The following is a 22,661-nucleotide window of genomic DNA, read 5'->3' as shown; positions in this document are numbered from 1 at the left end:
GAACAACAGCCTGTAGGCAATTCCAGGTTTGCAACAGCCAAAGTCAAGCTGCAGCTGCAGCCCTGAGCAGTCCTGGAGTTTGTGCCACCTATGGAGCATCATTGGTGGTCTCCTGCTGCTGGGCTTCAGACACAGACATCAAACCCTTTAAAGCCATGCTAACACCTCAGGCCATGCAGTGCTTTCTGGCCAGCCCAGAGCCCTGCACGAGGACCTGCAGGCTGCAGTGGCCACCTTGGCCCTAGGGGCTTCCCCAGGCCTGATTTCTTAGGCTGTGCTGCACCTCAAGTCTCAGCTCCCATTCTCAAAAGGATGCTGGAAGAGGGCTGGGAGAGGGCAGACTGAGAGTGGAGATGGGGAAGAAATGGTTGAGAGTGAGGCTGGGGAGACTCTGGCACAGGCTGCCCAGGGAGGCTGTGGCTGCCTCCTGCCTGGAGGTGTTCAGGACCAGGCTGGATGAGGCCTTGGGCAGCCTGTGCTGGTGGGAGGTGTCCCTGCCCATGGCAGGGGTTGGAGCTGGCTGAGCTTTAAGGTCCCTTCCACCCCAACCCCTGCTGTGAATCTCTGTTGGGTTCAGCTCAGCAGCTCTTTCCTCAATGTGCATTTTCTCTGTGTCCTTTGTCATTGACTGTAGTTTTGATGTGTACCAAGGAGGTGTTTGTCCTTCCCTCCAGCTTGGGCCAGGTGCGTCTGGGCCTGCTGGAATAAAGCTGCACTGCACTGTCCCATGGCGTTTGTCACCTGAAGGAAAAGATTGGTTTGCTTTCTGGCTTCTCTCACAGAGTGCCAACATGCTGAGGGCTGGCTGGAAGGGACCTCTGGAGCTCACCCAGCCCAGCCCAGCGCCAGCAGGGCACCCCCAGCACCCTGCCCAGCAGCACAGTGCCCAGGGGGGGTTGGAAGGGACCTCTGGAGCTCACCCAGCCCAGCCCCTGCCCCAGCAGGGCACCCCCAGCAGCTTGCCCAGCAGCACAATGCCCAGGGGGGGTTGGAAGCTCTCCACACCAGGAGACTCCACAACCTCTCTGGGCAGCCTGCTCCAGGCCTCCAGCAGCCTCACACCAAACAACTTTCTCCTCCTGCTCAGCTCCAACCTCCTGGCTGCCACTCTCTGCCCCTTGCTGTCCCTTGTGCTGTCCCTGGGCACCACTCAGCAGAGCCTGGCCCCAGCCTCTTGCCCCCCACAGCTCCTTTAGCTCTTGCTGAGCATTGCTCAGCTGCCCTCTGGGGCTGCTCTGCTGCAGGCTCTCAGCCCCAGGGCTCTCAGCCTTTGCTGCTCCCAGAGCTGCTCCGGGACCCTCAATGGACTCTCTCCAGCACCTTCCTCTCCTTCTGCAACTGGGGAGCCCAGAACTGGACCAAACACTTCGGAGGCTCTCCCCACCCTCAGGGTCAAACATTTCTCCTCCTCTCCAGTCTCATCTCCCTCTTTCAGTGCAAACCATCCCCCCCAGTCCTGCCCCCGGCCCCGCTCCCCGCCCGCACCGGGCCCCGGGCCGGCTTCCTGCCCCTCCCACCCCCGACGCCCACTCTCGCTCCGGGCGCGCCAGCCAATCACAGCGCGCTCCCAACCCTCCCGGCCTCTCATTGGTTCTGCTCGCTGCCCGGCTTAAGCCAGGCGGGCGCCATGGTTACTAAGGGCGCCGCGTCTCACTGACCGCGCCCTGAAGCCGGCCAGGCGCCATCTTTACTGCTGGCCGCTGGCTCCAGCGCAGGTTGCTTAGCAGCGGAGCAGGGCTGGCCCTACTGGGAGGCAGTGGGCTGGGAAGATGGGGGTGCCCCTGCCCCCTTCCCTGGGGCTGGAGAGGCTGCCGGGGCTCAGCCTCCCTGCTGGCCTAGCATGCCCTCTCAGGCCCCCTGAGGTGGGTTTGGGAGCAGGGGTCCAGACGCTGTGTGTGCGCCCCCTGCTGAGGGTCAGCGCTGCGCCCCAGCCCTCGTCACAGAGCCTGCCGGCGGGGACCGCCAGCCCCCTGCCCCCCGGGCTGTCACCCCCGGAAACAGCGCTGCCCCCGCAGGCTCCAGCGGCGCCACGACAGGAGGCAGAGCCCACGGCAGCCCCGTGCCCCCCGTGGGGACAGGCGGGGCACCACAGCGGGGGATGGGAACACGGTGCCCCCCAGCCCAAAGCAGCAGTGTGTGAATGGGTTCATCACGGCAGGGTGGGGACACGGGGCCGGCCCATTCTGCCACACTCGGGGGGGACTCTGCCACCCTGATGTCCCTTGGGATCCCAGCTCTGTTCTTCTTCCCAGCCCTGTTCCTGTCCTCATCCCTTTTCTCTCCTTGTCCCCATCCCCTCCCTGTCGCCCTCCCCACCCCTGTCCTTCTGCCTGCCCCCAGTACCCCCCACTCACATCCTGTCCCAGTCCCCACTGCTGCCTTTGTCCCCACTTACCAGCCCAGCACCAGCCCAGCACCAGCCCAGGCGCTGTCCAGGGCCAGCAGGGGCTCAGAGAACCCCACTCGGGCTGAAGGAGAAGCCATGAAGCAGAGGCCACCACATCAGGGGACTTGAGTATCTCCCCTATGAAGAGAGAATGAGAGCCCTGCAGCTGTTTAGTCTTGGGAAGAGAAGACTGAGAGGGGATCAGATCAATGTGTACATGTGCCTCTCCAACCTGAGCTCCTTCCATGCCCAGGTGACTGCCTGGGGGCTGTGGGGCAGGCTGTGGATGTGGTCTGCCTGGACCTCAGCAAGGTCTTTGACACCATCCCCCACAGCAAACTGCTGGCCAAGCTGTCAGCCCCTGGCTGGGACAGCAGCTCTCTGAGCTGGGTTAGGAACTGGCTGGAGGCTGAGCCCAGAGAGTGGTGGTGAATGGTGCCACAGCCAGCTGGCAGCCAGGCACCAGTGGTGTGCCCCAGGGAGCAGTGCTGGGCCCTGTGCTCTTTAACATCTTCATTGATGATCTGGAGGAGGGCATTGAGTCCATCAGCAGTAAATTTGCAGATGACAGCAAGCTCGGAGCATATAGAATAGAATAGAATAGAATAGAATAGAATAGAATAGAATAGACCAGACCAGACCAGACCAGACCAGACCAGGTTGGAAGAGACCTTCAAGATCATCAAGTCCAACCCTTCAACCAATCCAACACCACCTAAACAACTAACCCATGGCACCAAGCATCCTATCAAGTCTCCTCCTGAACACCTCCAGGGATGGGGACTCCACCACCTCCCTGGGCAGCACATTCCAATGGCCAATCTCTCTCTATGTATAGAACTTCTTTCTAACATCCAACCTAAACCTCCCCTGGCACAGCTTGAGACTGTGTCCTCTTGTTCTGATGCTGGCTGCCTGTGAGAAGAGACCAACCCCCACCTGGTTACAACCTCCCTTCAGGGAGTTGGAGAGAGCAAGAAGGTTTCCCCTGAGCCTCCTCTTCTCCAGGCTAAGCAACCCCAGCTCCCTCAGCCTCTCCTCACAGGGCTGTGCTCCAGACCCCTCCCCAGCTTTCTTGCCCTTCTCTGGACACCTTCCAGCATCTCAACATCTTTCCTAAACTGAGGAGCCCAGAACTGGACACAGGACTCAAGGTGTGGCCTGAGCAGTGCTGAGCACAGGGCACAATGAGCTCCCTGCTCCTGCTGGCCACACTGTTCCTGATGCAGGCCAGGATGCCGCTGGCCCTCCTGCCTGCCTGGGCACACTGCAGGCTCATGTTCAGCCTACCATCAACCAGCACCCCCAGGTCCCTCTCTGTTTGGCAGCTCTCAGCCACTCTGACCCCAGCCTGTAGCACTGCCTGGGGTTGCTGTGGCCAATGTGCAGAACCTGGTACTTGGATGTGTTCAATCTCCTGCCCTTGGCCTCTGCCCATCTGTCCAGCCTGGCAAGGTCCCTCTGCAGAGCCTCTCTGCCCTCCAGCAGATCAACTCCTGCCCCCAGCTTGGTGTCGTCAGTAAATTTACTGATGATTCACTCAATGCCCTCATCCAGATCATCAATAAAGATGTTGAACAGGATGGGGCCCAGCACTGATCCCTGGGGCACACCACTGGTGCCTGGCTGCCAGCTGGCTGTGGCACCATTCACCACCACTCTCTGGGCTCAGCCTCCAGCCAGTTCCTAACCCAGCTCAGAGAGCTGCTGTCCCAGCCAGGGGCTGACAGCTTGGCCAGGAGTTTGCTATGGGGGATGGTGTCAAAGGCCTTGCTGAGATTCAGGTAGACCGCATCCACAGCCCCCAGGCGGGTCATCTGATCATAGAAGGAGCTCAGGTTGGTCAGGCAGGACCTGCCCTTCCTAAATCCATGCTGGCTGGGCCTGATCCCTTGGCCATCCTCTACGTGCTGTGTGATTGCACTTAGGATGACCTGTTCCATGATCTTGCCTGGCACTGAGGTCAGGCTGACAGGCCTATAATTCCCTGGCTCATCCAACCGGCCCTGCTTGTGGATGGGCACCACGCTGGCAGCTTCCAGTCCTCTGGGACCTCGCCAGTGAGCCAGGACTGCTGAAAAATGATGGAGAGTGGCTTGGCCAGCTCATCTGCCAGCTCTCTCAGCACCCTAGGATGGATCCCATCTGGTCCCTTGGACTTGTGGGGATCCAAGCTGCTGAGGAGAGTTCCAACCACCTCCTCATGGAACAAAGGGAAACTGTGCAGCTCCCTGACTCCTTCTGCTAGCTCTGCAGGCCAGCTGTCAGGAAGGCGTTCTGTCCTGCTGGTCAAAATGGAGGCAAAGAAGGTGTTAAGTATCTCTGCCTTTTCCTCATCCTTTGTTACAACATTTCCCTCCATGTCAACCAAGGAGTGGAGGTTGTCCTTGCCCTTCCTCTTGCTATTAATATATTTATAGAAGGACTTTTTGTTGTCCTTCACAGCAGAGCCCAGTTTAAGCTCCAAATATGCTTTTGCCTCCCTAATTTTCTTCCTGCATGATTTGGCAACATCCTTAAACATTCTGTGGGTTGCCTCACCTTTCTTCCAAAGATGATACACCCTCTTTTTTTCCCTCAGTTCTATTAAGAGTTCATTGCCCATCCAGGCTGGCCGTCTGCCCCGGCGGCTCATCTTCCCGCACATTGGCACAGCCTGTCCCTGAGCCGTCAACAATTCTTCCTTGAAGCAGGTCCAGCCCTCCTGGACCCCTTTGTTTTTAAGGGCTGTATCCCAAGGAACCCTCTGAGTTAGTTCCTTGAGTAACCTGAAGTCCACCCTCCAGCAGTCCAGAGTGGAGGTCTTCTTGCTGCCCCTCTTGGCTTGACCAAAAACCGAGAATTCAATTATCTCATGGTCACTGGCCCCCAAACACCCTCCAACCACCACAGCCCCACCAGCCCTTCCCTGTTGGTGAAGAGGAGGTCATGGCCCCTAAACACCTCTGACCACCACATCCCCACCAGCCCTTCCCTGTTGGTGAAGAGGAGATCATGGCCCCCAAACACCTCTGACCACCACATCCCCACCAGCCCTTCCCTGTTGGTGAAGAGGAGATCATGGCCCCCAAACACCTCTGACCACCACATCCCCACCAGCCCTTCCCTGTTGGTGAAGAGGAGGTCAAGCATAGCCTTGCCCCTGGTAGGCTCTCGCAGCACCTGGGATAAGAAGCTGTCCTCCCTGCACTCTAAGAACCTCCTAGGCTGCCTCCTCTCTGCTGTGTTGAGATCCCAGCAGATGTCAGGCAGGTTGAAGTCGCCCATGAGAACAAGGTCAGGCGATCCTGAGACAGCCTTAAGCTGCCTATAGAATGCTTCATCAACATCTTCCTCCTGGTTGGGTGGTCTATAACAGACTCCAACCAGGGTGTCTGCCCTGCTGGTCTTCCCTCTAATTCTTACCCACAAGCATTCAACCCAATCGTCCCTAATCTCCGTCTCAATGGCATCTAGTGCCTCCCTGATGTACAGGGCCACCCCTCCACCCCTTCTTCCTTGCCTGTCTCTTCTGAAGAGCCTGTAGCCGTCAATTGCAGCTCTCCAGTCATGTGAGTCGTCCCACCACGTCTCTGTGATGGCAACTACATCATAACTTTCCTGCTGCAGCAAGGCTTCCAGCTCCTCTTGTTTGTTGCCCATGCTTCGTGCATTAGTGTACATGCACTTCAGCTGGGCTGCTGGTTTCACCTCTGGCTCTGGCTTATCACCCCCAGACTCTTGTCTGAGGGGACTAGTTTCAGCCCCTTCCCCCTTCGAAACTAGTTTAAAGCCCTGTCAATGAGACCTGCCAACTCCCTTCCCAGGATCTTTTTCCCTTTGGGGGACAGGCCATTCTCATATACTGTGACCTTTCCCCTCCTCTGGGACAGATGTGCTCCATCTGTTGCCAGCTGGCCTGGTGCAGTAGAAAGTTTCCAAAGATCAAAAAACCCAAAATTCTTTTGACTGCCCCAGCCTCTAAGCCACTTGTTGACTGCAGCTGCTGACCTGTTCCTTATGGTATTCCCTCCTGCAGCTAAGGGTATTGATGAAAAAATTATTTGTGCCCCTGACCCCTCAACCAGGTCTCCCAGGGCCCTGAAGTCATCTGTGATAGCCCTGGGAGTTCTGGTTGCAACATCATCATTCCCTAACTGCATAACTAGTAAGGGATAGTAGTCAGAGGGCTGCACCAGGCTAGGCAGCCTTCTGGTAACATCATTAACTTGGGCTCCTGGCAGACAACAGAGTTCCCTATGAGATGGGTCAGGCCGACATATAGGGCCCTCCATTCCCCTCAGAAGGGAATCACCAATAACAACTACCCTCCTCTTTTTTTTGAGGGAACAGGTCCTGATGCCAGGGGAAGGCTGTTTAACCTTAGGCTGCTTTGCCTTAGGCTGTTTAACCTTAGGCTGTTTAGCCTCAGGGAGAACCCCAGATGGTGTGTCCTCCGGCATCAGGACCACCTCACCCTCGATCTCCAGTGCTCCATATCTGTTTTCCAAGAGCAGCAGAGAAGGTGAGGGGAGGCAAGGAGGTTTTAGTTTGTGTCTTTTGAGAGGAACTTGCGTCCATTCCCCTCTGATTTTTGGATAACCAGCCTCTGCTGGGGGAGCCTGCAGAGCCTGCTTACTCTGATTCAACTCTTTCCTCCTCTGGTTCATCTCTTTCCTACATTCCCTTACATTTCTAAGGCTAGCAACCTCGTCCTTCAGTCTGGCCATCAGGTTAAGCAGACAGTCAATCTGCTCACACCTAATGCTGGAGTTGCCCCCACTACCCTGCATCTCAAGAGCCAGGCTCCAGCACTCTCTACAGCCAGACACCTGGACAGCTACCTGCTTGTGTTCTACCTCAGTCTGGGTCGACACTGATTTTTCTAGGGAGTTTTTGCTGCGAGTTACAACCAAGCCTGTCCCTGGCCACTGCACCTACTGCACACACACACAAAAAACAATTAGAAAAACTGGGGCGGGGTGTGAGAGCAGGAGAGAGGACAAGAGAGCACGGGAGAGCTGCCTGACGAGCAGAGCCCCGCCAGCCCCAGCAAACCCTTTGAAATTAAGCTGCTCCCGCCGCTGGGATCACGAGTCTGAGCCCCGTGAAAAGACGGCTGCTCCTAGCCTCGTGGCAGCAGGAATCTCCTCAGTGCCGGCGATTCCCAGCATGATGTTGGCCAGTTAGAGGGCAGAAGGGCTCTGCAGAGGGACCTTGCCAGGCTGGACAGATGGGCAGAGGCCAACAGGATGGCATTCAACAAGTCCAAGTGCCAGGGGCTGCACTTTGGCCACAGCAATCCCAGGCAGTGCTACAGGCTGGGGGCAGAGTGGCTGAGAGCAGCCAGGCAGAGAGGGACCTGGGGGTGCTGATTGACAGCTGCCTGAACAGGAGCCAGAAGTGTGCCCAGGGGGCCAAGAAGGCCAATGGCATCCTGGCCTGGATCAGGAGCAGTGTGGCCAGCAGGAGCAGGGAGGTCATTGTGCCCTGTGCTCAGCACTGCTGAGGCCACACCTTGAGTCCTGTGTCCAGTTCTGGGCCCTTCAGTTTAAGAAGGACATTGAGAGACTTGAAGGTGTCCAGAGAAGGGCAAGAAAGCTGGGGAGGGGTCTGGAGCACAGCCCTGTGAGGAGAGGCTGAGGGAGCTGGGGTTGCTTAGCCTGGAGAAGAGGAGGCTCAGGGGAGACCTTCTTGCTCTCTGCAACTCCCTGCAGGGAGGTTGTAGCCAGGTGGGGGTTGGGCTCTTCTCCCAGGCAGCCAGCACCAGAACAAGAGGACACAGTCTCAAGCTGTGCCAGGGGAGGTTTAGGCTGGAGGGGAGGAGAAAGTTCTTCCCAGAGAGAGTTGTTAGCCATTGGAATGTGCTGCCCAGGGAGGTGGTGGAGTCCCCATCCCCAGAGGTGATCAAGAGGGGATTGGATGTGGCACTTGGTGCCATGGTTTAGTCATGAGGTCTGTGGTGACAGCTTGGATTCAATGATCTCTTCCAACCTTAGTGATACTGAGATACTGTCATACACCCTACCAGCTGCTCCAGCCCTGCCTCAGTCGAGCGTCACGTGTGTTGCACAACACCCAGTACCCGTGGCAGCCAGGCCAGGCGTTACTGAAGTACTGCAGATCTGGAAAGAAGATAAACTACCACCAGGCCACACTCACCATGCAACTCAGGGGTTTGGCCAGCACACAAACCCAACAGACGCCGCAGACTGAGCACTGGCTCCAGGGGACTCAAGGACAACGCGCCCCCGCTCGCAGCTGCAGTCCCGAGCCTGCCTTCCGCCAGGACAGCGACCCAGGCTGTTTTAGGCTATGCCTTTGAGAGAAGACAGTTACTGGAGCACCCTAGCTGAATGTTTTGGTGTGAAAAGGGAAACAAAAGATAGTTGGAAAGGAATGTCAGTGGTAGATCTGTGGGAATGCAGCTTCAAATGTTAGTTTTCATTCAGTTTGTGTCCCAGTCTGTCTGTCTCGGTCTGCCTGGACTCTCTCTGCCTGCTTCTCTTCCTGTGCTTGGCTGACCTTGGACTAATGAGATAAGAAACTCATTCTTTTTCTTCCCACAGCATACACTTTGAACTAACAGAATTTCCCCCTCAGTAATTACTTTACTCTCTCTCTAACCCTTTTTGGGGGAAAAGGAGGAAGGGGAGAAAAGGAGGTTTGGGGAGAAAAGGGGGTTTGGGGGGATCCTCCTCCATCAAGGAGGGGCAGGTTTCCTGTCCTAGGTTCTTTGCTGTATATCTTTGTACATATACTGTAAATCCTGTGCATTGTGTATAGATTCATTACAGTTCACCCTGCTTGTAAAAATATAGCTTGGAATGGAATGGAATGGAATGGAATGGAATGGAATGGAATGGAATGGAATGGAATGGAATGGAATAGAATAGAATAGAATAGAATAGAATAGAATAGAATAGACCAGGTTGGAAGAGACCTTCAAGATCATCGTGTGCAACCCTTCAACTAATCCAACACCACCTAATCAACTAACCCATGGCACCAAGCACCCTATCAAGTCTCCTCCTGAACACCTCCAGGGATGGGGACACCACCACCTCCCTGGGCAGCACATTCCCATGGCCAATCTCTCTCTCTGTGTAGAACTTCTTCCTAACATCCAGCCCAAACCTCCCCTGGCACAGCTGGAGACTGTGTCCTCTTGTTCTGGTGCTGATTGCCTGGGAGAAGAGCCCAACCCCCACCTGGCTCCAACCTCCCTTCAGGGAGTTGCAGAGAGCAAGAAGGTCTCCCCTGAGCCTCCTCTTCTCCAGGCTAAGCAACCCCAGCTCCCTCAGCCTCTCCTCACAGGGCTGTGCTCCAGACCCCTCCCCAGCTTTGTTGCCCTTCTCTGGACACCTTCCAGCAAGTCAACATCTTTCCTAACCTGAGGAGCCCAGAACTGGACACAGGACTCAAGGTGTGGCCTAAGCAGTGCTGAGCACAGGGCACAATGACCTCCCTGCTCCTGCTGGCCACACTCTTCCTGATGCAGGCCAGGATGCCCTTGGCCCTCCTGGCTGCCTGGGCACACTGCAGGCTCATGTTCAGCCTACCATCACCCAGCACCCCCAGGTCCCTCTCCGCCTAGCAGCTCTCAGCCACTCTGACCCCAGCCTGTAGCACTGCCTGGGGTTGTTGTGGCCAATGTGCAGAACCTTCATTCCATTCCCCCTAGTCCTATCACTGCCTGAGATCCTGAGCAGTCCCTCCCCAGCCTTCCTGGAGCCCCCTTCAGATCCTGGAAGGCCACAATGAGGTCACCTGGGAGCCTTCTCTTCTCCAGACTCAACAGCCCCAACTCCTTCAGTCTGTCCTCACAGGAGAGGTGCTCCAGCCCTCTGCTCATCCTCCTGGCCCTGCTCTGGACACCTTCCAGCCCCTCCAGATCCCTCTTGTCATAGGGGCTCCAGAACTGGAGGCAGTACTCCAGGTGGGTTTAGGCTGGAGGTGAGGAGAAAGTTCTTCCCAGAGAGAGTTGTTAGCCATGGGAATGTGCTGCCCAGGGAAGTGGTGGAGTCCCCATCCCTGGAGGTGGTCAAGAGGGGATTGGATGTGGCACTTGGTGCCATGGTTTAGTCAGGAGCTCTGTGGTGACAGCTTGGACTGGATGATCTTTGAGGTCTCTTCCAACCTTGGAGATACTGTGAGACTGTGAGACTGTGAGACTGTGAGACTGTGTGAGCTCTTGGGTGCCTTGGGTTACTGCAGGAAACATATTCCAGGTCTCTCTGTAGTTGCCTGCCTCCTTTATGACTTACTTCAGGTGCACAGGGCCTGGGACTGGACCTCGAGGCATACTGAGAGCCTGAAAGTCTTAAAGGATGAGTTAAAGGCTTACCAGAACTAGGCCTACTGCACCCACCAGATGCTCTAGGGGCTGAATGGGGCTTTCCTGGACATGCCTCCTATTGGGGGGTTTTCCTGAGGGGGCCCAGAGGTCCTAGTGGGGCCCAGAGGTCCTAGTAGGGCCCTTCTATTGTCCTCAATGGCATGCAGAGACACCAGGCAAAGGTGTTCTGAATGGGAGAAGGGACTCTTGTCCCTAACCCATTTTACTGATCCTTTCAGACCTGTGCTGGTCCTGCTCTGGCAGGGGTTGGACTTGAGGATCTCTGGAGGTCCTTTCCAACCCATCACATCCTGTGAGCCTGTGACAGCACACCCAAGAGAAAGACTTGAACCCTGCCAGCATCCTCTCCCTGCACAGACAGGGGCTGAGGCCCATTACAAACCACTGCTCCTGTTCTTTCTGGCTGGGAGCAGGCAGTGGACTCCACCAAAGGAGCAGGCAGAGGACTCGACCAAAGGAGCAGGCTGTGGATTTGACCAAAGGATCAGGCAGAGGACTCCACCAAAGGAGCAGGCAGTGGATTTGACCAAAGGAGCAGGCTGTGGATTTGACCAAAGGATCAGGCAGAGGACTCCACCAAAGGAGCAGGCAGTGGATTTGACCAAAGGAGCAGGCAGTGGATTTGACCAAAGGATCAGGCAGACGACTCCACCACAGGAGCAGGCTGGCAAGTGGTCTCAATCTGGGCCAGCAGGTCGTGCAGCACCGCATCTAAAAGCATCTGGAAGGAGAGGATGGACGTGCCATGAAGGCAGGAGAATCTCACACCCTGCCAGGGCACAGACCTGCCTTCCCTTTCTTCCTTGGAACGAGAAACCCAAGGCTGCTCAGCCTGTGCCAGGAAACAGCCTCAGGGGGGAGCTTCTGCCACACCACTGCGGCGCTGGCCAGGCTGTCCCAGCACACAGCCTGGAGAAGAGGAGGCTCAGGGGAGACCTCCTTGCTCTCTCCAACTCCCTGAAGGGAGGTTGGAGCCAGGTGGGGGTTGGTCTCTTCTCCCAGGCAGCCAGCACCAGAACAAGAGGACACAGTCTCAAGCTGTGCCAGGGGAGGTTTGGGCTGGAGGTGAGGAGAAAGTTCTTCCCAGCAAGAGAGATTGGCCATGGGAATGTGCTGCCCAGGGAGGTGGTGGAGTCCCCATCCCTGGAGGGGTTTAGGAAGAGCCTGGATGAGGCACTTGGTGCCATGGTTTAGTTGATTAGACAGTGCTGGGTGATAGGTTGGACTGGATGATCTCAAACCTCCTTGTCCAACCTGGTTAATTCTCTCCTCTCCTCTCCTCTCCTCTCCTCTCCTCTCCTCTCCTCTCCTCTCCTCTCCTCTCCTCTCCTCTCCTCTCCTCTCCTCTCCTCTCCTCTCCTCTCCTCTCCTCTCCAGTAAGAACCATCCATGTCTTTAACCTGCTGGATTCAGTGCTGAAGGCCTCTGGTGAGAACCCAGCTTGGATGAACAATGCAAAGAGCTGGAGAAGAAGCAGAAGAGGAAGCTGGCAGGAACAACCTCCTTTGATCTCAACCACTCAGATTCTTCCCCTCCTCCTGTAAAAACCTCTGCTGTGGTGGCAGGGAGGGGAAGCTGCAAGCTGAGGGGAAACCCAGCACGTGGGTATGAGGGATATGAATGGCCAGGCAGGGGTTTGATGCTGCTGGGGTCAGAAAGGGAACCATGGGAACCTTGCTGGCAGGTGGAGACCTGCACCAGGGCAGGGAGGCTCTGCAGAGGCACTTGGACAGATTGGATCCATGGCCAAGGTTACCAGGAGCAGCTTCAGCAAGGCCAAGTGCCAGGTCCTGCCCTTGGGGCACAGCAACCCCAAGCAAGGCTCCAGGCTTGGGGCAGTGTGGCTGAAAGCTGCTGGCAGGAAGGGACCTGGGGGGTGCTGATGGCCAAGCAGCTGAACAGGAGCCAGCAGTGGGCCCAGGGGGGCCAAGAAAGCCAAAGGCCTCCTGGCTGGGATCAGCAATGCTGTGTCCAGAGGAGCAGGGAGGGGATGGGGCCCTGGCACTCAGCTCTGGGGAGGCCACACCTGGAGTGCTGTGCCCAGTCCTGGGCTCCTCAGTGGCAGAGAGCTGTGGAGGTGCTGGAGCCAGGGCAGAGCAGGGCAAGGAAGCTGGGAAGGGCCTGGGGAATAAATCTGGTGAGGAGAGACTGAAGGAGCTGGGGCTGGCTAGAGTGAAAGAGAGGAGGCTGAGGGAGACCTCAGTGGTGTCTACAGCTCCCTGAGAGGAGGCTGTGGAGAGGCTGCTGCTGGTCTCTCCTCCCAGGTCATTAGGGACAGGACAAGAGGGAATGGCCTCAAGCTGCCCCTGGGGAGGTTCAGGCTGGAGAGTAGGAAGAAATTTTCCCCACAAGAGTGGTCAGGGACTGGAAAGTGCTGCCCAGGGGGGTGGTGGAGTCCCCAAGCCTGGAGGTGTTTGAGGGAGGTTTGGCTGTGGTGCTTGGGGCTGTGGTTTAGGGCTGAGCCTTGCAGAGCAGGGTCCTGGGTTGGCCTTGGTGCTGCTGAGGCTCTGTTCCCAGCTGAAATGTTCTGTGGTTGTGTGAGATGGCCTTCAGTGTTAGGCCACCCTCTCAGCTGGCTCACCTCTGAAGCTGCTCTGCACACTGAGCAGGGGCACCATGCCCAGGGGGCTTTGTGGCACTGTTGACTCTTCCACTCTCCCCATCTCTGAATACTCAGGGCCTTGCCTGCTGGAGGCTTTTCATTTCCCCTTCCCCTTCATAGGCTCACAGAATGGTAGGGCTTGGAAGGCACCTCTGGAGATCATCCAGTCCACATCCCCTGCTCCAGCAGGTAATGCCCACATCAGGGCACACAGGAAGGTGCCCAGGTGGGGCTGCAAGGGCTCCAGAGAAGGAGACTCCACAACCTCTCTGGGCAGCCTGCTCCAGGCCTCACACCAAAGAGCTTTCTCCCTGAGTTCAAGTGAAACCTCCTGAGCTCTAGTTTGTACTCACTGCCCCTCTTCCCATCACTGGGCACCACTGAAAAGGGCTCAGCCTCATCCTCTTGACCTCCACCCTCTAGAGACTACAGTGAGAAGATGCCCCCCAGCCTTCCTCCTGTCCAGGCTCAGCAGCCCCAGGGCTCTCAGCCTCTCCTCCTCACAGAGCTGTTCCAGGCCCAGCAGCATCTTTGTGGCTCTCCATTGGACTTTTTCCAGGGCCAACTGTTCAAGTCCAGAAGTGAGTTCAAGTGCTGGACAGTGGGGGAAGCCTGCATGGCTGGGGGTCCCCAGGGTGTTGCTGTGCCCAGTCCTCTGATCAGGGCTTGTCCCAGCAGGTGCCTGAGATGTTACAGCCTCACAGTCTCACAGTCTCAGAGTATCACCAAGGTTGGAAGAGACCTCAAAGATCACCAAGTCCAACCTGGCACCACAGACCTCATGACTAAACCATGGCTCCAAGTGCCACATCCAATCCCCTCTGGAACACCTCCAGGGATGGGGACTCCACCACCTCCCTGGGCAGCACATCCCAATGGCTAACAACTCTCTCTGGGAAGAACTTTCTCCTCACCTCCAGCCTAAACCTCCCCTGGCACAGCTTGAGACTGTGTCCTCTTGTTCTGGTGCTGGATGCCTGGGAGAAGAGCCCAACCCCCACCTGGCTCCAACCTCCCTGCAGGGAGTTGGAGAGAGCAAGAAGGTCTCCCCTGAGCCTCCTCTTCTCCAGGCTAAGCAACCCCAGCTCCCTCAGCCTCTCCTCACAGGGCTCTGCTCCAGACCCCTCCCCAGCTTTGTTGCCCTTCTCTGGACACCTTCCAGCATCTCAACCTCCTTCCTAACCTGAGGAGCCCAGAACTGGACACAGGACTCAAGGTGTGGCCTAAGCAGTGCTGAGCACAGGGCACAATGAGCTCCCTGCTCCTGCTGGCCACACTGCTCCTGATGCAGGCCAGGATGCCCTTGGCCCTCTTGACTGCCTGGGCACACTGCTGGCTCATGTTCAGGCAGCTGTCAATCAGCACCCCCAGGTCCCTCTCTGCCTGGCTGCTCTCAGCCACTCTGACCCCAGCCTGTAGCTCTGCCTGGGGTTGCTGTGGCCAAAGTGCAACCCCTGGCACTTGGCCTTGTTGAATGCCATCCTGTTGGCCTCTGCCCATCTGCCCAGCCTGGCAAGGTCCCTCTGCAGGTCATAGGCAGCAATCTGGGACTTGCTGCTTTGCTTTAGCTCACAACCTGCAATGTTTGACTTTGTGTGCTCCAGCTGCTGCAGGGACAGAGGCAGCCCTGAATCCCCTGCTCCACTTTTAGAGGCTTCTTGCAGTTCCCTCACCCCTGTTTTGGCAGGGGGTTGGACTTGATGATCTCTAGAGCTCCCTTCCAACCCCCAACATTCTGGGATTCAGGGATTCACAGAATGGGTTGGGTTGGAAGGGAGCTCAAAGCTCAGCCAGCTCCTGGATGACCAGGGCCATGGGCAGGGACACCTCCCACCAGCACAGGCTGCTCAAGGCCTCATCCAGCCTGGCCCTGAACCCCTCCAGGCAGGAGGCAGCCACAGCCTCCCTGGGCAGCCTGTGCCAGAGTCTCCCCAGCCTCACTCTCAACAATTTCTTCCTCCTCTCCACTCTCAGTCTCCTCTCTCCCAGCTCAAAGCCATTGTTCCTCAGCCCTTGTCCAGAGTCCCTCCCCAGCTCTCCTGGAGCCCTTCAGGCACTGCAAGGCTGCTCTGAGGTCTCCCTGCAGCCTTCTCTTCTCCAGGCTGCACAGCCCCAGCTCTCCCAGCCTGGCCCCACAGGGGAGGTTCTGCAGCCTCTGCTCACCTTGGTGGCCTCCTCTGGAGCCTCCCCAGCAGCTCCAGGTCCTCCTTGTGCTGGGGCCCAGAGCTGGAGGCAGTGCTGCAGGTGGGGGCTGAGCAGAGCAGAGGGGCAGAATCCCCTCCCTGTGCTGCTGCTCTCCCTGCTCTGGCTGCAGCTCAGCACTCAGCTGGCTCTGGGCTGCCAGGGACCACTGCTGGCTCCTGGGGAGTTTGTCACCAGCTGACAGCCTCAGGTCATTTTCCTCCAGACTGCTCTCCAGGCATCTCCTGCCTGGGCACAGGGTGTTCCATGCCCTGGGTCACTGCTCCCGGGAGCTGGGTCACCAGGTGGAGCCACGTCTTGGGACAAGCTCTGTGTGGCTGCCAGGTGCTGGGGTGCAGGAGGCCACCAGGGAACAGAAATCCATCAGAGGGACTGTGGGACAATCTTCCAGGGCTTGAGCAGGTCTGGTTTAGCTACTGTGCCTGAGGGCTTCAGGGGAGCTGCCTGCAGACATTTAGTGAGCTGAGAAAACAGAATGGTCTGGGCTGGAAAAGGCCTCTGAGAACATCCAGCCCAACACCAACCCAGCCCCACCATGGCCACCAAGCCCTGCCCCCAGCTGCCATGGCCACAGGAACCCCTCCAGCCATGGGGACTCCACCACCTCCCTGGGCAGCCTCTGCCAGGCCCTGACCACTCTGCCACCAAAGACATTTTCCCTCCTCTCCAATCTAACCCTGTCAGATGCTCTCCCCTGAGCCTCCTCTTCTCCAGGCTAAGCAACCCCAGCTCCCTCAGCCTCTCCTCACAGGGCTGTGCTCCAGACCCCTCCCCAGCTTTCTTGCCCTTCTCTGGACACCTTCAAGTCTCTCAATGTCCTTCTTAAACTGAGGAGCCCAGAACTGGACACAGGACTCAAGGTGTGGCCTAAGCAGTGCTGAGCACAGGGCACAATGACCTCCCTGCTCCTGCTGGCCACACTGTCCCTGATGCAGGCCAGGATGCCATTGGCCCTCTTGGCCCCCTGGGCACACTGCAGGCTCATGTTCAGCCTACCATCGACCAGCACCCCCAGGACCCTCTCTGCCTGGCTGCTCTCCCAAGAACTCCATGAAGGCTCCAGGCTGGGGGCAGAGTGGCTGCAAAGTGCCCAGTGGGGAAGGACCCTGAGGGTGTTGGTCAACAGTGGCTGAGTATGAGCCAGGGGGTGCCCAGGGGGGCAAGGAGGCCCCCAGCAGCCTGGCCTGGAGCAGCAATGCTGTGGGCAGCAGGAGCAGGGCAGGGATGGTGCCCCTGGGCTGGGCACTGGGGAGGGCACAGCTTGAATACAGGCTTCAGTTTTGGGCTCCTCACTCCAAGAAGGACATTGAGGGGCTGGAGGGTGTCTCTGGCCTGGAAAAAAGGAGGCTCAGGGGAGACCTTCTGGCTCTCAACAACTCCCTGAACGGAGGCTGGAGCCAGGTGGGTGCTGGGCTCTCCTCTCAGGTCACAAGTTGCCTCAGGTTGCCCCAGGGGAGGCTTACCTTGGCCTTGAGGAAGAATTTCTTCCCAGATAAGGCTCTCAAGGCCTGGCCCAGGCTGCACAGGGCAGTGATTGAGTCCCCACCCATCCCTGGAGGGGTTTCAAAGCCCTGGGGCTGTGGTGCTGAGGGCCACGGCTCGGGGGCGCCCTGGCAGTGCTGGGGGAAGGGTTGGGCTGGAGGATCCTGAAGGTCTCTGCCAGCCAAAACACTTCACTGACTCAGTGCCCTTGAATCTGGCAGCACCTCCCCAGGCAGCCAGCTGCTGCTGGTGGGATGCAGTGGGGCAGGTTCTGCCTGGGCTGAGGGGGTGCCCCAGGCAGCCAGCTGCTGCTGGTGGGATGCAGTGGGGCAGGTTCTGCCTGGGCTGAGGGGGTGCCCCAGGGAGCCAGCTGCTGCTGGTGGGATGCAGTGGGGCAGGTTCTGCCTGGGCTGAGGGGGTGCCCCAGGGCTGCCCTGGCAGCAGGCAGCGGCGGCCGCAGGCTCCCCGCCAGCAGCTGTGCCCGCAGCGGGGCTCTGGAAGCCGATCTGCCGGCCAAGACAGCGCCATTCATCGGCACTCAGTGAACAGAAGTGCCCTGCTGCCTTATCAGGGAGATAAGCAGCCGGCAGGGGACTGCTCTGCCTGCTGCGCTCTGCGCTGGGAGCCTCTGGCCAGCGCTGCGGGAGCCGCGGCCCCGGGACGGGCTGGGGACGGGCAGGGGAGGCTGGGGGGCAGGCAGGGGAGGCTGGGGGGCAGGCAGGGGCTGCTGGGGGGCAGGCAGGCAGGGGAGGCTGGGGGGCAGGAAGAGAGCTGCTGGGGGGCAGGCAGGGGATGCTGGGGGGCAGGCAGGGGAGGCTGGGGGGCAGGCAGGGGATGCTGGGGGGCAGGCAGGCAGGGGAGGCTGGGGGGCAGGCAGGGGAGGCTGGGGGGCAGGAAGAGAGCTGCTGGGGGGCAGGCAGGGGATGCTGGGGGCAGGCAGGGGAGGCTGGGGAGCAGGGAGAGAGAGCTGCTGGGGGGCAGGCAGGGGATGCTGGGGGGCAGGCAGGGGAGGCTGGGGGGCAGGCAGGGGATGCTGGGGGGCAGGCAGGGGAGGCTGGGGGGCAGGCAGGGGAGGCTGGGGGCAGGCAGGGGAGGCTGGGGGCAGGCAGGGGAGGCTGGGGGGCAGGCAGGGGAGGCTGGGGGGCAGGAAGAGAGCTGCTGGGGGGCAGGCAGGGGATGCTGGGGGGCAGGCAGGGGCTGCTGGGGGGCAGGCAGGGGAGGCTGGGGGGCAGGCAGGGGAGGCTGGGGGGCAGGAAGAGAGCTGCTGGGGGGCAGGCAGGGGATGCTGGGGGCAGGCAGGGGAGGCTGGGGGGCAGGCAGGGGATGCTGGGGGCAGGCAGGCAGGGGAGGCTGGGGGGCAGGCAGGGGATGCTGGGGGGCAGGCAGGGGAGGCTGGGGGGCAGGCAGGGGAGGCTGGGGGGCAGGAAGAGAGCTGCTGGGGGGCAGGCAGGGGATGCTGGGGGCAGGCAGGGGATGCTGGGGGGCAGGCAGGGGATGCTGGGGGCAGGCAGGGGAGGCTGGGGGGCAGGCAGGGGAGGCTGGGGGCAGGCAGGGGAGGCTGGGGAGCAGGGAGAGAGAGCTGCTGGGGGGCAGGCAGGGGAGGCTGGGGGCAGGCAGGGGAGGCTGGGGGCAGGCAGGGGATGCTGGGGGGCAGGCAGGGGAGGCTGGGGGGCAGGCAGGGGATGCTGGGGGGCAGGCAGGGGAGGCTGGGGGGCAGGCAGGGGAGGCTGGGGGGCAGGCAGGGGATGCTGGGGGGCAGGCAGGGGGCTGCTGGGGGGCAGGCAGGGACTGCTGGGGGGCAGGCAGGGGCTGCTGGGGGGCAGGCAGGGGGCTGCTGGGGGGCAGGCTGGAGCCCCACTGGTGCTAGGCACAGGCTGATGCCCCTGCTGACTGGGTGCCAGCCCTGTGGGGCCCTTGGCTCAGCCACCTCAAGCCACGTTCTGCCTTAGCACTGCAGGGCCAAGCCTCTGGCTCTAAGCCACCTATGGAGGGAAGAAAATTCTACTTCGATGCCTTTGTGGCTTCCTGAAGATCAGTGATGGCAGCCTGAGAGCTTTTTGCCTCTCTGTGTGTTAGAGAGCAGCATTGGTGAGCTGTGACCTTCTGGTGGCCTTCCAGGAGCTGCAGAGGGCTCCAAGCAAGCTGGGGAGGGACTTTGGAGGGGGTCAGGGAGGGATAGGACTGGGGGGGATGGAGCAGAACTAGAAGTGGGGAGATTGAGATTGGCTGTGAGGACGAAGTTGTTGGCCAGGAGGGTGGTGAGAGCCTGGCCCAGGTTGCCCAGGGAGGTGGTGGAAGCCTCCTGCCTGGAGGTGTTTGCAGCCAGGCTGGAGGTGGCTGTGAGCAAGCTGCTGTGGTGTGAGGTGTCCCTGCCCATGGCAGGGGGTTGGAGCTGGCTGAGCCTTGAGCTCCCTCCCAGCCCTGCCAGCTCTGTGGTTCTATGACCTCCCTGCTTCTGCTAGAGAGAAGTGGCTGCAGGTACTGCTGGTGGGGAGTGAGTGTGCCTTGAGCACCAGGGGCCTTCCTCCTGCCATTTGATAGGCATTGGGATCAAAGAGCTACTGAGAAGCTGTCTGCAGCCCCCTTCTGAGGAGGGACAGCCAGAGGGGACACACACCCCTTGTGCACAGGGTCACCTGCATGGCCTTGCAGCCTTCAGCTCTTGGGGACTACAGGGGCTGGAGTAGAGCTGTCCCCTTCCTGCACTGACCTCCCTCTCCAGCTGCATCCCCATCCCCATCGCCATCCCCTCCTCCTGCACCATTCTCCCTCTCCATCCCCATCCCCATCCCCTCCTCCTGCACTGACCTCCCTCTCCATCCCCATCCCCATCCCCTCCTCCTGCACTGACCTCCCTCTCCAGCCCCATCCCCATCCTCTCCTCCTGCACTGACCTCCCTCTCCAGCCCCATCCCCATCCCCTCCTCCTGCACTGACCTCCCTCTCCAGCCCCATCCCCATCCTCTCCTCCTGCACTGACCTCCCTCTCCAGCCCCATCCCCATCCTCTCCTCCTGCACTGACCTCCCTCTCCAGCCCCATCCCCATCCCCTCCTCCTGCACTGACCTCCCTCTCCAGCTGCATCCCCATCCCCATCCCCATCCCCATCCCCTCCTCCTGCACTGACCTCCCTCTCCAGCCCCATCCCCATCCCCTCCTCCTGCACTGACCTCCCTCTCCAGCTGCATCCCCATCCCCATCCCCTCCTCCTGCACCATTCTCCCTCTCCAGCTGCATCCCCATCCCCATCCCCATCCCCATCCCCTCCTCCTGCACTGACCTCCCTCTCCAGCCCCATCCCCATCCTCTCCTCCTGCACCAACCTCCCTCTCCAGCTGCATCCCCATCCCCATCCCCATCCCTATCCCCATCCCCATCCCCATCCCCTCCTCCTGCACCATTCTCCCTCTCCAGCTGCATCCCCAGCCCCAGCCCCAGCCCCATCCCCTCCTCCTGCACCAGCCTCCCTCTCCAGCTGCCCTCAGTGCTGGGGATAAAGCTGTGCAGGGCTGGAGCCAGGCTCTGCTCAGGGATGGCCAAGGACAGCACAAGGGGCACTGGGGGCAAGCTGGAGCAGAGGAGCTGCCAGGGGAACAGAAGGGAAACCTTTGTCCCTGTGAGGCTGCCAGAGCCTGGAGCAGGCTGCCCAGAGAGGTTGTCTCCTGCTCTGGAGCCTTTCCAACCCCCCCTGGATGTGTTCTGGGTGCCCTGGGTGCTCTCCAGAGGTCTTTTCCAACCCCTAACACCCTGTTTCTTTAGCTACTGAGGTGTCCTCATCTCACCCCAGGACTCTTCTCACTCTTACCCTTCCTGTTCTCTGCCCCTGCAGCAGGGGGGAGGGAGCCAGCGGCTGGCTGGGGCTGAGCTGCTGGCTGGGGCTGAAGCAGCCACAGTCCCCGGGGCTTTCACCAGCACTCCAGCACTGATCAAAGCAGAAAGCACTGCAAAGGGGGAAGGAAGCTGAGAAACACAACCCTGTGAAAGCCTCTCTCTGTGCCAGCAGGCTGAGCTTGACCTGTGTCCTTGGCAGGGCTCAGCCAGCCCACAGCCTCGCTGGCAGCCAGGCTGGAGGCAGCAGAGGGCTGGAGGCAGGCAGGAGCTGAGCACAAACCTGCTGTAGTGCTCCCATCTGTGCCATCCTGATGGTGGTATTGCCTTGCACCTCTCCACCTTGAGTACTGGGCTCAGTTTGGGGGCCCTCACTACTAGAAAGACATTGAGGGGCTGGGGCAGGGCCAGAGAAGGGCAACAGAGCTGGGGAAGGGTCTGGAGAGCAGGGCTGGGGAGGAGCAGCTGAGGGAGCTGGGGGTGTTCAGCCTGGAGCAGAGGAGGCTGAGGGAGAGCTCATTGCTCTCTGCAGCTCCCTGAGAGGAGGCTGGAGGCAGCTGGGGGTCAGTCTTTTCTTACATGTGACAAGGACAGGACAAGAAGAAATGGCCTCAGGCTGTGCCAGAGGAGGTTCAGGTTGGCTATTAGGAAATACTTCTTCCCAGCAAGGGCCCTGAGGCAGTGGCACAGGCTGGAGCCCCCATCCCTGGAGGTGTTTAAATCTGTGTGGCTGCAGTGCTGAGGGATGTGGTTGGGTGGCAGTGGCTGAGCAGCAGTGGTGCCACTGTGAGCTGTGGGTGAGTGGCTGGGTTGGATGATCTCAAAGACCTACATGAAGGATCTACATGGGGCCTGCATGAAAGATGCAGAGAGACTGTGCCCAAAGGCCTGCAGGGACAGGCCCAGGGGCAATGGCTTCAGAGCAGAGCAGAGCAGATGGAGATTGGATGTGAGGAACAAGTTCTGCCCCAGGAGGCTGCTGGAACACTGCAGCAGGCTGCCCAGGGAGGTGGCTGAGGCTCCATCCCTGGAGCTGTTCCAGGGGAGGCTGGAGAGGGCTCTGGGCAGCCTGCTCCAGGGGAGGATGTCGCTGCTGGGTGCAGAGGGGTTGGGCTGGATGAGCTCTGGAGCTCCCTCCTGGCCTGGACCAGTCTGATTCTGGAGACATTATCATAGTCAGGGTTGGAAGGGAGCACAAGGATCATCCAGTTCCAACCCCCCTGCCATGGGCAGGGACACCCCACACTAGATCAGCCTGGCCACAGCCTCAGCCAGCCTGGCCTTAAACACCTCCAGGGACAGGGCCCCAACCACCTCCCTGCACAACCCATCCCAGGGCTTCACCACTCTCATGGGGAAGAACTTCCTCCTCCCCTCCAGCCTCAATCTCCCCACCTCCAGCTTCATTCCATTCCCCCTAGTCCTAGCACTGCCTCAGATCCTGAGCAGTCCCTCCCCAGCCTTCCTGGAGCCCCCTTCAGATCCTGGAAGGCCACAATGAGGTCACCTGGGAGCCTTCTCTTCTGCAGACTGAACAGCCCCAACTCCTTCAGTCTGTCCTCACAGCAGAGCAGCTCCAGCCCTCTGCTCATCCTCCTGGCCCTGCTCTGGACACCTTCCAGCCCCTCCACATCCCTCTTGTCCTAGGGGCTCCAGAACTGGAGGCAGTACTGCAGGTGGGGTCTCCCCAGAGCTGAGCAGAGGGGGAGAATCACCTCCCTTGCCCTGCTGGCCACACTTCTGCTGCAGCCCAGGCTCTGCTTGGCTTTCTGGGCTGCAAGTGCACACTGAGAGCTCCTGCTGAGCTTCTCCTCCCCCAGCAC

The sequence above is a fragment of the Melanerpes formicivorus genome, unplaced genomic scaffold, assembly GCF_026170545.1.
Source record: "Melanerpes formicivorus ecotype bairdi unplaced genomic scaffold, bMelFor1.0.p_v2 SCAF_103, whole genome shotgun sequence".
NCBI classification, from domain to species: Eukaryota; Metazoa; Chordata; class Aves; order Piciformes; family Picidae; genus Melanerpes; species Melanerpes formicivorus.
The sequence above is the reverse complement of the archived record's forward strand: the minus strand, read 5'-3'. Positions refer to the sequence as shown.